This window comes from Mesoplodon bidens, assembly GCF_964165515.1.
Source record: "Mesoplodon bidens genome assembly, chromosome: 11".
Classification (NCBI taxonomy): Eukaryota; Metazoa; Chordata; class Mammalia; order Artiodactyla; family Ziphiidae; genus Mesoplodon; species Mesoplodon bidens.
The window spans coordinates 5434611-5447865 of NC_138167.1; the positions used below are offsets into that span (position 1 = coordinate 5434611).

At 48.1% G+C, this 13255-nt stretch overlaps 1 protein-coding gene across 1 annotated transcript in view; it reads left to right on the top strand.

The window, feature by feature from the left end:
- Nucleotides 1-13255, top strand: part of PLEKHG6 (pleckstrin homology and RhoGEF domain containing G6) — a 44395-nt gene that overhangs the window by 11794 nt on the left and 19346 nt on the right. Inside the window, exon 3 of the mRNA XM_081249963.1 lies at nucleotides 1871-2003. The gene's annotated coding sequence lies outside the window, so the exon portion shown is untranslated. The remainder of the gene's footprint in view (nucleotides 1-1870; nucleotides 2004-13255) is intronic.

A 13255-nucleotide genomic window follows, 5' to 3' on the forward strand; every position in this document is an offset into this window, starting at 1 on the left:
GAGAATGCTCTGCACAGTTGAGTATAAGTTTCATCTGTTATCCAGGACTGTCTCATGAAGCACTCAGTGACGTTGCTTAACTTGTCCTAATTTAGTGGAAACAGGAAAAAAAAGAAAAAAACCGGCTGGCTGACTCAAACCTGAGCCATGACTCAAACTATCTGATATCAAGCTCAATATAAATACCCTAGTGAAGGTTACACATATATCTTTCTCATTGATTTATTACTTTCTTTTTTAAATAAGTTTACTTATTTATTTATTTATTTTTGGCTGTGTTGGGTCTTCGTTGCTGTGCACGGGCTTTCTCTAGTTGTGGCGAGCTGGGGCTACCCTTCGTTGTGGTGCGCAGGCTTCTCACTGTGGTGGCTTCTCTTGTTGCAGAGCATGGGCTCTAGGCACACGGGCTCAGTAGCTGTGGCACGTGGGGTCAGTGGTTGTGGCTTGCAGGCTCTAGAGCACAGTCTCAGTAGTTGTGGCACATGGGCTTAGTTGCTCCGCAGCACGTGGGATCTTCCCAGACCAGGGCTCGAACCCGTGTGCCCTGCATTGGCAGGCGGATTCTTAACCACTTCACCACCAGAGAAGTCCCTGATTTATTACTTTTTTTTTTTTTTTTTTTCTCTGTACGCAGGCCTCTCACTGTTGTGGCCTCTCCCGTTGCGGAGCACAGGCTCCGGATGCACAGGCTCAGTGGCCATGGCTCATGGGCCCAGCCGCTCCGCGGCATGTGGGATCTTCCCAAACCGGGGCACGAACCTGTGTCCCCTGCATCGGCAGGTGGACTCTCAACCACTGCGCCACCAGGGAAGCCCCTGATTTATTACTTTTAAAAATAAATGTTTCATTATGCTATTTTTAAATTTGTGATAATTTTTTAAATATATCAAAATTTTTAGTACTTTGTGTGTAACAGACACCCACTAAAACAGTCTGTAGATGCCAAAGTTTGAGAACACATTGGTTTAGTGGAAAGGGCACTGGACTGTGAGCCAGGAGGTCTAGATTCTCGTCTTGGTTTTGACCTTGACTGTGTTAGTCAACTTTGATAAGCCTTAGTCTCCCTATTCTAGGATAGATTGTATTCCCTGCTCTGGCTTTTCCTCACATGGCTTCTGTAAGAAGCAAATGAGAAAGTGGATGCACAGGTGCTTTGTAACCTGTAAGACTTTGTGCAAACGTATGGGATGAGATGGTGTTTTTTTTTTTAATTGGAGTCTAGTTGATTTACAGTGTTGTGTTAGTTTCAGGTATACAGCAAAGTGAATCAGTTATACATACGAGATGGTCTTTTATTTATATTTATTTATTTATTTATTTATTTATTTTTAACGTCTTTATTGGAGTATAATTGCTTTACAATGGTGTGTTAGTTTCTGCTTTATAACAAGGTGAATCAGCTATACATATACACATATACCCAAATCTCCTCCCTCTTTCATCTCCCTGAGATGGTCTTTTAAAAAGACTGTCTGTCCCTTTGGCTTCCTTTCTTCTGGTTCCTTTGTGTCCATCCCCATGCCCCACCCACCAACCCCAGCTTTGCATTTCTGAATCTGGCCAATCATCCCACCACCACCCTGGGGACCAAACCCCATTTGTCTCTGGTGAAGAAAATGCCTGGGTCCCCTGAATCTTGCTGTAACTTTTCTGTACCCGAAGGCTTGCTCTCTCTCTCTCTCTCTCTCTCTCCATCTCTTGGGCTCTCCCCATAATTATCTAGAGAGAGGGAGCTTCTGATCAGCTTGGGGGCTGCACTGTGTGTACCCCCAGGCCCGACTGCAGAGATCTGTCCCTCTACCCGACTCAGCTCCTTCCCCTCCCAAGGAAACCCACACCTGAGATTCAGTAGACAAACTCCCTCCCCCAGTCCCCTCTGCTATAGTCTGGGAAACTCTGCCAGGTTCTGAGCCAGAGAAGGAAGAGGACGCCTCGCCCTGCGGACCCCACCCTCCAGGAATGGATTTATGCTTCATTGTTGGTGGCAACTATAGAAACCACAGGTGAGTATGAGTCACAAGGTAGTAAACAGGATTCTTTTCTAACAGGGGTTGCCCAAGGCAACCCCGGGAGGGCAGGGCCCTGGATTTCTGGATTGGCCTCTGAGAACCTCCTAGAACACAGAGCTCCCAGACCATGGCACTGGGCCAGGCCAACAAACCCAGATGAATCATTAACCATTCTTCTGGAGTTCCTGCTCACGACCCCCAAGATCCTCTCGAACCTGAACTTATTTCCATTCCTCAAACTCACCACGCTGGCTCTTGGCGCTTTTTTTTTTTTTTTTTGGCTGCGTTGGGTCTTTGTTGCTGTGCGTGGGCTTTCTCTAGTTGCGGCAAGTGGGGGCTACTCTTCGTCGTTGCAGTGCATGGGCTTCTCATTGCAGTGGCTTCTCTCGTTGTGGAGCACGGGCTCTAGGGTACATGGGCTTCAGTAGTTGTGGCGCACGGGCTTAGTTCCTCCACGCATGTGGGATCTTCCTGGACCAGGGCTCAAACCTAACCACTGCGCCACCAGGGAAGCCCTGGCTCTTGGCTCTTGACTTTCCTATCTGAGCTTCCAGCTCCATGAAATTTTCTTCCCTCTTCTTTTTACTCAGAAAACACCTATTCGTCCTTTAGATCTCAGGCCCCTGAAATCTCGGGACCTTCCCTGACTCCTGGAAGTGTCAGAAACCCCATGAAAAGTGGAATCTTATTTCTCACATCAGTGAAATCAGGGCGCTCTCCATGGAGTCCTCCAGAGCCCAGGCTCCTTCCCCCTCTGCCAGCCTGAGGGCAAGTCCCTCTGCCTCGGTCCAAGGAGTACTCAACACACCATTGGAAGAGAATCGATTGCCACCAACTCAAATTCTCTATCACCTTCTTCCTGCCTGCACTCAAGGTATCCGCTGGTTCTCTGTCCCACCTGCCTGTTGACTGTTCTGCCACCTTGTAAAGGAAAGGTGGGCCTCTTATCAACCGTGTGCAAGAGGACGGTAGTGGGACTCCCCCCGACCCTGCAGCCACCACTGTGGGCGGGCAATAGGCTGCATCGTCCATAGAGAAGTTTAAAACATTAACTGCCCCCCAAATGGGCTGCTCTATATTATCACCTCGGGGCAATTCTAAACAACCTCAGTAGGGACTTCCCTGGTGCCGCAGTGGTTAAGGCTCCGAGCTCTCATTGCAGGGGGGGCCGGGTTCGATCCCTGGTCAGGGAACTACATCCCGCATGCATGCCACAACTAAGAGTTTGCATGCCACAACTAAGGAGCCTGCAAGCCACAACTAAGGAGCCTGCGAGCCACAACTAAGGAGCCTGCCTGCCACAACTAAGACCCGGCGCAACCAAATAAAAACAAACAAATAAATAAATATTGGAGGAAAATGTTTAAAAAAAATAAAATAAACAACCTCATTGATAACATATTCCTCCCTGAAAAAATATTTTGTTGGTCTAAGTTCTAATCTACACAAATGTTGTGGTTTCCACTGGCTTTCAATAATAGATATGTAAACTTCAAATTGGTGTATTTGCGTAATTTAACCTTTAAAAAACATTATATTCAACATAGAATTTAATCCTGAAAACTCCAGTTATACAGTGGGCCCCTGACACCCACCAACTCAGCCCCATGTACCCCTTTCCAGAGTGAGTTTATGAGGATTCCCTCCTTCGGAATCATCTGACCTCCCTTCACGCTAGGTCAGCACCTGCATCTCTGCAACACGTATCTGTGTTCAAACAGTAGATTCAAAGGAAACTATGACGGCACCTTGACTATAAAGACAAAAGAAATGAATTGAGTTATTTACCTCTGTCTACTTGGACTTTTTATGTGCGTTTAAAAAGTTTAAACAGTGAAAAGGAGGGCAAATTACAGGTTAGACTTTTTTTCTTGAGTCAGGAAAAACATGAAATGTCATCATTTCTTTTTATGATTATTGCTGAAAATAATTTTGTCTAATGGAGAGGGAAGGTGTTTAATCCATGCCACGTGAGACGCTTCAGGTGTGCCTCAGCCTCTCACCCCTCTTGGATTTTGTTATGAATTATTGTTAATTATTATCAATTCTTGGAATGCAAAAGCTTTATGGCCCCAAACAAAAGACACCAAAATATCAGTTTTGATGAATCCTCTTTTAGTCGAATCACCTCAAGCCTATGACACATCTTCATGTCTTCTCTGTCATGTATATATTTTTGTTATGGGCACAATGTGAAATTAATAAAAAGAAGATATTTTGTGGATGGACCTAGAGATTGTCATACTGAGTGAAACAAGTCAGACAGAGAAAGACCACTATCATATGATATCTCTTATATGAGGAATCTAAAAAAAGGGTAAAAATGAACTTATTTACAAAACAGAGAGTCACAGATGTAGAAAACAAACTTACGGTTACCAAGGGAAAGGGAGGAGAAGGATAAATTGGGAGATTGGGACTGACATATACACACGACTGTATATAAGATAGGTAACTAATAAGGACCTACTGTATAGCACAGGGAACTCAATACTCTGTAATGGCCTATATGGGAAAAGAATCTAAAAAAGAGTGGATATATGTATATGTATAACTGATTCACTTTTCTGTACACCTGAAACTAGTACAACATTGTAAATCAACTATACTTCAATTAAAAAAAACTTTTTTAAGAATTTAATAGAAAATGAGTACATAAAGCAGTACTAAAAAATAAAAATAATAAAATAAAAAGATACTTTGGCCCATGTTGGGGTGTTTTGGATTCAGATATGTCACAGAGGGGCTGCACCTCAAGGCATGCAGAACTTCCTCGACCAGGGATGGAACCCGTGTCCCAAGGAGTGGAAGCGTGGAGTCTTAACCACTGGACCACCAAGGAAGCCCGATGATGGTACTCATTTCCATACACCCCCAATTGTCTAAGAATGCCTGATTCCTGAGGGCGGATCCCTTGAGCACAAAGCGGGTGAAGTTCTGAAGGTGATCATACTTTATATCACGCAGGTGACAAACACATGGCCAAGCGCCATGCCCTATCTGTCTGTCTTAAAAATATTCATGATTCTTAAAAAGCGTCTGGGCATTCGATGCCGATCCGCTGTGAGGCGCACCCGTGCCCTGGCTATTCTCAGCCGTGCAAGAGCTTGGCTGGCACCCTCAGCCGTCCTGTCTCGGTCTGTTCTCCTTTGCATATTCGCATGACTTCCAGGAGGAGGAAGTGAAAAGTTTCACATTTACTTTCAACAGCTGAACACGACGTCTTTAAATAAAAGGAACATGTATCAGAGGCACTTTAGTGTTTTATATTTTTGCAAACATTTAATGACCTGTAGAAAAAATGTTTCATTAACTTTTGCTCCCAAATTATTGGATAATGGAAAATCATTCTTTTTTTTTAAATTGGATACGTCTCCTGCCTGCTATCAATCATCAGTCATTTCTCTGCTCATTTGTTTATTCCTACCATGTTCTTATTAGATTAACTTTAACAACAGTGTTATGTGATTCTCCTGTAAATAATGCATTTAACAATAATCATTAAGTACATCGTTTGTAAGCCTGCAACTTACTAGTATTATAGTGTCTTCTCCTTGTTAATATGCTCTGAAGCCTAATTATTCTAACAATAAATAATTATTTGTTTATTGGTGCATTTTATTTGTACCATAAACATAAATTGAACATACAATATGTCAGGTAACATTGTAAGTGCTTTATAATATTAACTCACTTGGTCCTCATACAACCATATGAGATAGATTTTGGGATACAGAGAGATTAAATAACTTGCCCAGGCCACAGAGCTAATTAAGTGTCAGAACTAGCATTCAAATCAAGACTGTCTGACTCCACACTTGAGCTAAACAACTGTACTATTGCTGCCTCTCTGAAAAAATTTAGGGAAGTCAAGAACAGCTCTGGCCACCTCCCTGGGGAAGTACAATCCCCCCAAAACATTTCTTTTTAAGTTTAATACATTAATAATTAATGAATCTAGGAAAAGGCATACAAGAAGTCATTATAGGGCTTCCCTCGTGGCGCAGTGGTTGAGAGTCCGCCTGCCGATGCAGGGGACGCGGGTTCGTGCCCCGGTCCGGGAAGATCCCACATGCTGAGGAACGGCTGGTCCTGGCCGCTGAGCCTGCGCATCCGGAGCCTGTGCTCTGCAACGGGAGAGGCCACAACAGTGACAGGCCCGCATACCGCAAAAAAAAAAAAAGAAGTCATTATATTATTTTGCAAGTTTTTTACAAACTTTATTTTTTATATAAAATTTAAAATAAAAGTGAATAGTTTTACTTTTAAATGTTAAGATTGATTAAAATTTTTAAAAATTACATTTAAAACTCTAAAGAAAAATTTTAGGTCTAAAAAATATGGAAGGATGTATACAGTTTTCCAAAATTCTTTTGGTAGTGGTAACAAGCAGAGTTTGAAGACAACGGTATTTTCAAAAATTTATTTTATTGAAGTATAGTTGGTTTACAATATTGTGTCATTTTCTACTGCACAGCAAAGTGGTTCAGTTATACATATATATATATTCTTGTTCATACTCTTTTCTATTATGGGTTTCACAGGCTATTGAATATAGTTCCCTGTGCTCTACAGCAGGACGTTGTTGTTTAGCCATCCTATGTACAATCGTTTGCATCTGCTAAGCCCTAACTTCCACTCCATCTCCTACCCCTACCTCCCTGGGCAGCCACCAGTTGGTTCTCTAGAAGGGAACAGTCTCAAGGAACATTTCGGGAAACTGTCATGTGATTCTTTTTTTTTTTTTTTTTTTTTTGCGGTATGCGGGCCTCTCACTGTTGTGGCCTCTCCCGTTGCGGAGCACAGGCTCCGGACGCGCAGGCTCAGCGGCCATGGCTCACGGGCCCAGCCGCTCCACGGCGTGTGGGATCCTCCCGGACCGGGGCACGAACCCGTGTCCCCTGCATCGGCAGGCGGACTCCCAACCACTGCGCCACCAGGGAAGCCCCATGTGATTCTTTTGCTTTCACCTCATTGGCCAGAACTTGGCACGTGGTCCCTTGCTCTCACACGTGAGTTCCAGGAAATCAGACTCTTGAGATGGAGATATGAATGGAAGAGGTTTATTGGACGCACTCTTGGATTCAACCCCTGTGGAGGGGAAACAGCTGGACTGGGCAGAGGGAGGAGGGAAGACAATACAGTCACAACAGAGGCTTGATGATCCCACAGGCAGCTCTAGAGTCAGAATGGCCTTGCAGACTCATCCCAAACAAGGGGCCCAGACCTTTATACACACATCAGCTGGCCACCAGATGCAGGCTGCCCTGGGGAAGGTGGCAGAACCTTGGGTGAGGCAGCTCTTTGGCTGAAGTAATTGCCAGACAAGAGACTCAATTGCAAGCTATCAAAAACGGCCACTGCATCCCCACTCTACAGACAAGGAACTTGAGGTACATTGAGATTAAACAGCTTGCCCAAGGTCACCGAGCTGGTAAATGGCTGTATCAGTTATCCATTGCTACGTTAATACTGCATTTTCCCAGAAAAATCATCCACCAAAAGTCTAATGACAGGCTAATAATAATTATTGGGTGAGTCTATGGGTCAGCTTGGTGGTTCTCTGACTTGGGCCAGGCTAGGCTGATTTCAGCTGGGCTTCCTCATGCCTTTGTGTCCATGGGGCGGCTTTACTTGCTGGCCTAGGAAGGCTCCCCTAACCATGGTCCTCCACAGGCTCTCCTCAGGATAGTGGGAAGGTTCCAAGAGAGAAGGAAAGTGCACAAAGCCTTTTGAGGGCCAAGATCGGAACGGGTCCATCACTTCTTCCACTCTTTTGGCCAAAGCAAATCACCAGGCCACGCCCAGAGTCAGCCTGGGAGGATGCTCCACAGAGGCATGGGACCTGGGGATGACCTACCACAGTGATGGAGTCAGGATGCAAACTCCAGAGACCACACTCTTAACCCTCATCCCACGGACATGTCCCTGTCCAATCTTTAGTTAGTATCTATTTCAAGTTCCATCAGCTGGTGCAGCCAGCACCTTCATGGGCTCCGTGGAAGGGACAAGGTCCTACCTTCAAGGAGCACACAGCCTAGTTAAGGAGACGTGACACCCACCACGGAAAGTTTGGTAACAACAAAGGCAGGACGAGTGGCAGGGGTGATGAAAGCAGCAGGAGTCAAAGGTAGGAAAGGGGGCTTCCCTGGTGGCGCAGTGGTTGAGAGTCCGCCTGCCGATGCAGGAGACACAGGTTCGTGCCCTGGTCCAGGAAGAGCCCACATGCCGTGGAGCGGCTGGGCCCGTGAGCCATGGCCGCTGAGCCTGCGCTTCCAAGCCTGTGCCCCACAATGGGAGAGGCCACAACAGTGAGAGGCCCGCGTACCAAAAAAAAAAAAAAAAAAAAAAGGTAGGAAAGGGCATGGAGACTGGAGGGTCGGCGGGCATTGATCTGGGGGGTGCAGAGCGTGCAGAGATGGGTCCTATGGTGAGTCAGGAGGGACAAATATCTCCCCTTCTTCCTCCCTCCGCGAGGTACTGATGGAGGGGAAAGAAGATGGAGATGCGATGGGGGAAGGGGCCCCTGAGGAAGGTAGTTCTCTAAATCACCTCTCGGTTGGCCCCTCAGCCATTAGGATTTTCTGTTGGCCTTGGACATGCACTGAGTCCAGATGCCAAGCACAAGCATGTTCCATTCTCATGTGAGTTTACTACCCGATTTTTTTTTAATCTATTTATTTATTTTTGGCTGCGTTGGGTCTTTGTTGCTGCGTGCGGGCTTTCTCTAGTTGCGGCGAGCGGGGGATACTCTTGGTTGCTATGCACGGGCTTCTCATTGCAGTGGCTCCTCTTGTTGCGGAGCACGCGCTCTAGGCGTGTGGGCTTCAGTAGCTGTGGCACGCGGGTTCAGTAGTTGTGGCGCACGGGCTTATTTGCTCTGTGGGATCTTCCCGGAGCAGGGCTTGAACCCATGTCCCCTGCATTGGCAGACGCATTCTTAACCACTGCGCCACCAGGGAAGCCCTACTGCCTGATTTTAAGCACGGTGGCTTCCCAGAAAAATCTGCCGAAGAGAGGACCAAGGCAGGTGACTTTATAAAGGCAAGGGGATGGGGCTTTGGGACGGGCAATCAGGAAGAGGGCTTGGGAGGAGACAGAAGAGTGGAGAGGCTGAACAGATGCTGTGAGGAGTGATATTTTGGGGACAGGGGGTGATGTGTGAAGATGCCTTTTCACCGCACTGCGTAGCATGAGGCATCTTAGTTCCGCAACCAGGGATCGAACCTGTGCCCCCTGCAGTGGAAGCGAGGAGAGGGGAAGCTCGGAGTCTTAACCACTGGACTGCCAGGGATGTCCCATGAAAATGCTTTTTTAAGGAAATCTCGCTGGTGGTGAGCCGCAGGTCCTTATGCTGCAGGACGCCGCCCTGAGCAAAGGCCAACATCACTGCTCAAGGCAGTTTCTTTGAATGCTAAGCTGACCTTTAGGATGGAAACAAGGCAGCTGGTTTCTTCTGGTTGTCTTCCCCCACAGCAGGCTTACCCACAGTAACCCACTTATCTTCTACAGGAGAGCGGTGAGAAGTGCAGGTTTGGGGTCAGACAAATGTGAGTTCAAATCCTGGCTTTTCCTCTTGCTCACTTTGTCCTCTTGAGCGTGTTATGTAACCTCTCCGAGCCTGTTTCCTCATCTGTTATAATGAGGATAATATCTAACTCGTAGGGCTTTTGTGAGGATTAAATGAAATTACACATGTCAACTGCTAAATTACTCCTGCGCCTAGTAATTGCTTTATTAAAAAGCTAGCTGTTATTATTATAATGATTGTAAAGTGTAGTATTATTATCCTCATTTTACATACAAGGGTGGAGACTTGGGGAAGTCAAGTTCACCTGCCCCAGAAGCCCTTCTGAAGGGCCCTGCCTTTGAACAAAGACAGTTCCATGACCGAAGGTCAGCTAGGCAGATGGAAAGGATCAATGCAAAATCAGAGTGGAGACGGGCATAAAATGGGGGCGAGGTCGGAGGATACATGTGCCCAAATGCTCACAGAGGTCTTCTGGTGGAGGCTCATGGTTGGACCAAATGCCCGCTCTGAAGCCTTGTTGGATGTAGGGATTGGATCCCAGCTGTTCCACATGCTGGCTTTGTGTCCTTAGCCAAGTTACTTTACCCCTGAGACTCATTCTTGCATCTAGCGAGCGGGATAATACCAGCAGCCCTGCTCCGCTGGGTTGTGCTGAGGAGATTGACTAGTCTACACTGAGCACAGCGCCGGGCACGTAGGATGGCTCCTGAGACCTAGGGGCTGCCCACGTGACCCCAAACTGAGAACCTGGGTCTCTGAAGGATGGGGAGAGGATCCAAGGCTTCTGGATGCTGCTAAAATGACCCGAATTGTGGTTCAGTTATCCAAAGAGGGGCCTGTGATACAGAGAAGGGTATTCCCCAGAGCATGAGGAAATTACTTTAAGCTTGAGCAGGCGGTATTTGGGTCAGTGATGAGAAAGAACTTCCTGAATTTCAGGTTTGTCAAATTAAATTAGAAAAAACAATTTGGGACTGTTGTGCCCGCGTCTGCTCTAGGAGTAAAATATCTGCCCATCTTCCTGGGCTGGGCAAGAAGTGTCATAAGGAGATGCGCCTACACAGTCTCTCTGGGCAAATGAGCCTCAAAATACACATGTCACAGCAAGGGCTGGCTGTGAGCCTGGACTCAGTGACAGGGGCCAGAGAGCTCATAGAAGCTGACCATGGTTTGGGGGCAGGGGCCAGGGCGAGCTGTTCTAGCTTTGAAAACATGTGCAAGGACTGACCCAAAGCCTTAAAATTCTTCATTCTGTGTGCTTTTGAGTCACTCTGGGGCTGAGCAGGTGGACACCCAGTGTCAGCACAGACCTGAGGGAGGAAACCAAATGACTGTTTGGAGAAAGGGGCTGTCACTGATCAGAGCCACTGGAACAAAGGCACAGACTGGGCAGCAGCCTCGCTGGCGGTTGTCAGGCAGCAGTGAGGACCATCTGCCAAGGACATTAGGCAGCCTTTCTGCACAGGGAGGAGTGTCAGGTTGTGAGACCACATGGCTGCCATCCAGCTGGGAAAGGCCACTCCTGGCCCCCAGACCAAGTCACATCTACCTGCACTTCCAGGAATTGCCACTAGGGGGGCACACGGCTCCCAAGGACAATGAGGCAAGTCAAGGCCACGAACTAAAACGCCTCCAGAGATTATTCACTTTTGCTACCTTCTCATCATTCTTGAAGGCCTGAGCTCCCTGGGAGGAGAAGGGAGTGGGGAGCATTCCCACGGGTGCGGACTCGGTGCCATCGCCTTGGCCTTCCTGCTGAGGAAGCGCCGGGGATCCTGAGCCACGGAGGCCCTCCTGGTCTTGCTACGATGCTACAGCCCCTCCGGGGACCCACTGTGTCAAGAGCAGGAGGGGGCCTGGTCAGAGCACAGACCCAGACATTCACACACCTGACTCCAAGGTCTGCCTCAGGAGATCCCAAGAAGGGCCTTTGGGGCCCCCAGCTCCGCTCCTATGCACTTTCCCCATCACCTTCCACCAGAGGCAAAGGCCACACTCACCCAGTGCCCCAGTCTTGGCTTAATGTGAGAAAAGCATCTGATAAGCTCCCTGAGGCAGAGGGAGCCCTTTGTCCCCACCAAGGCAGGCACTGCTAAGCCAGGGCGTTCTCTCTCCAGAGCCCTCATCATCCACAGAATCCTTCTGGACATAATATTCTAGGACACCCACTACTAATCCATCAGAATTGGTGCACAAGGTAAAACTTAGGGGGCATGGTTGTCTTAAGGGGCCAGAAGCCTTTAGAAGGAGTGCCACGGAAGAAACGCTGAAGGGGCGGTCATGAACCAGGAATGCACAACTAGAGTTAGGGAAGAATTGCAGCTACTTAAAAAACAAAGACCTTCCTTTTGGGCAAGGGCAGACAGATGACAGCGTAGGCACAACTACCTGCAAGTCCCTTCTGTCTGGGTCCTTTAGCAAGTCAAGGCCGTTCAGCTCCACAGACACCAATGCCAGGCCTGCACAGGCCCCTGTGCTGGGGCCCCCTGCCCTCAAGGAGTCCAGTGAAGGGCGTGTACACATAAGCCAACAGCAGCAGAATTAGGCAGAATATGAGTGGTGCCTTCCAAAGCAACACAATGGCCCAGGCATTGAAAGTGGGGAGGAAAGTGGTCCCTCTGGTTGGAGGATCATCAAGAAAACCTCCTGAAGGAAGCAGGACCTTGAAGGAGGCAGAAGTGGAGATGGGGGCACAAGGGGTCAGGAACGTTAGTTATGCCAGCTGGGGGGAGTGCTTGAGCAAAGGCGTGGAGCCAGGGAAGCCCAGGCAGAGTCAGAGAATGGGGACACGTCCAGGGACAGAGCGGGGGGAGCAGAAAGTGAAAGCAGGAAGTATGACTGGGGCCATGCCTCGGAGGTCCTTGCATGCCAGGAAGAGGTTTGTCCTCCGAAGCCACCACCCAGAAATTGGCAACTGTGGTGGGATGTCCCCAGGACAGGGGAGGCTCTCAGGAGGCTTTGGGAAGCCTGCCCTTTCCCTCTTTCTTTCTAAGCACTTCTCTGTGTCTTTGCTCATGCCGTTCCCTCCTCCAGAAATGCCCCCTCCCTCCTACTCTGGTCAAGAAACTCCTACTCAACCTTAGAGTCCCAGCACAAAGTTCACCTCCTCTATGAAGCCTTCCCTGGCTCCCTTACATTCCTTATAAGTAACTTATAGATCAATGTTCCGTTCCCCATTAGTCTATCTGTCTGCCCATTAGTTTGTAATTTCCTGGAAGTCAGGGGCTATCCCTATACTAGGAATTATACTATTCTTATTACTAGTCCTCAAACTAGGAGTGCATATTCTGTATACTCCTAGCACCTTGCACAGAGAACACTGCCAGTAAGTGGGAGAGGGACGGAGGGCATCAGTTCTGGTCTGAGGCACTGTCAGCTGTGCCCCGTGGCCTGGCCTCCTGGTTTTATCTGCTTCACATGACCTGGTACCTCCCAGCTGGAGCCCTCAGCTTCCCCGCCCCCAGCTCTGGAGGGAGGAGGACACACCTCCCATCAGCTTCCTCACTGCCAGTGCCTGCTAACACCTCATTAACCCAGCTGGCCCCCGCCCTGCCCTGAGAGGTGTGGGCTGGGCAGAGTTCAGGGATCAAGGGAGTCTCCCTGACCTTTCTGCCCATGAGGAAGGACAGCCCCAGAAGTCACCCTCGTGCTGTACTGGACAGAGGCTTTTGATCCTCAGAGCTCTGCTCTTGGACAGACAGACACCTCACTAGCT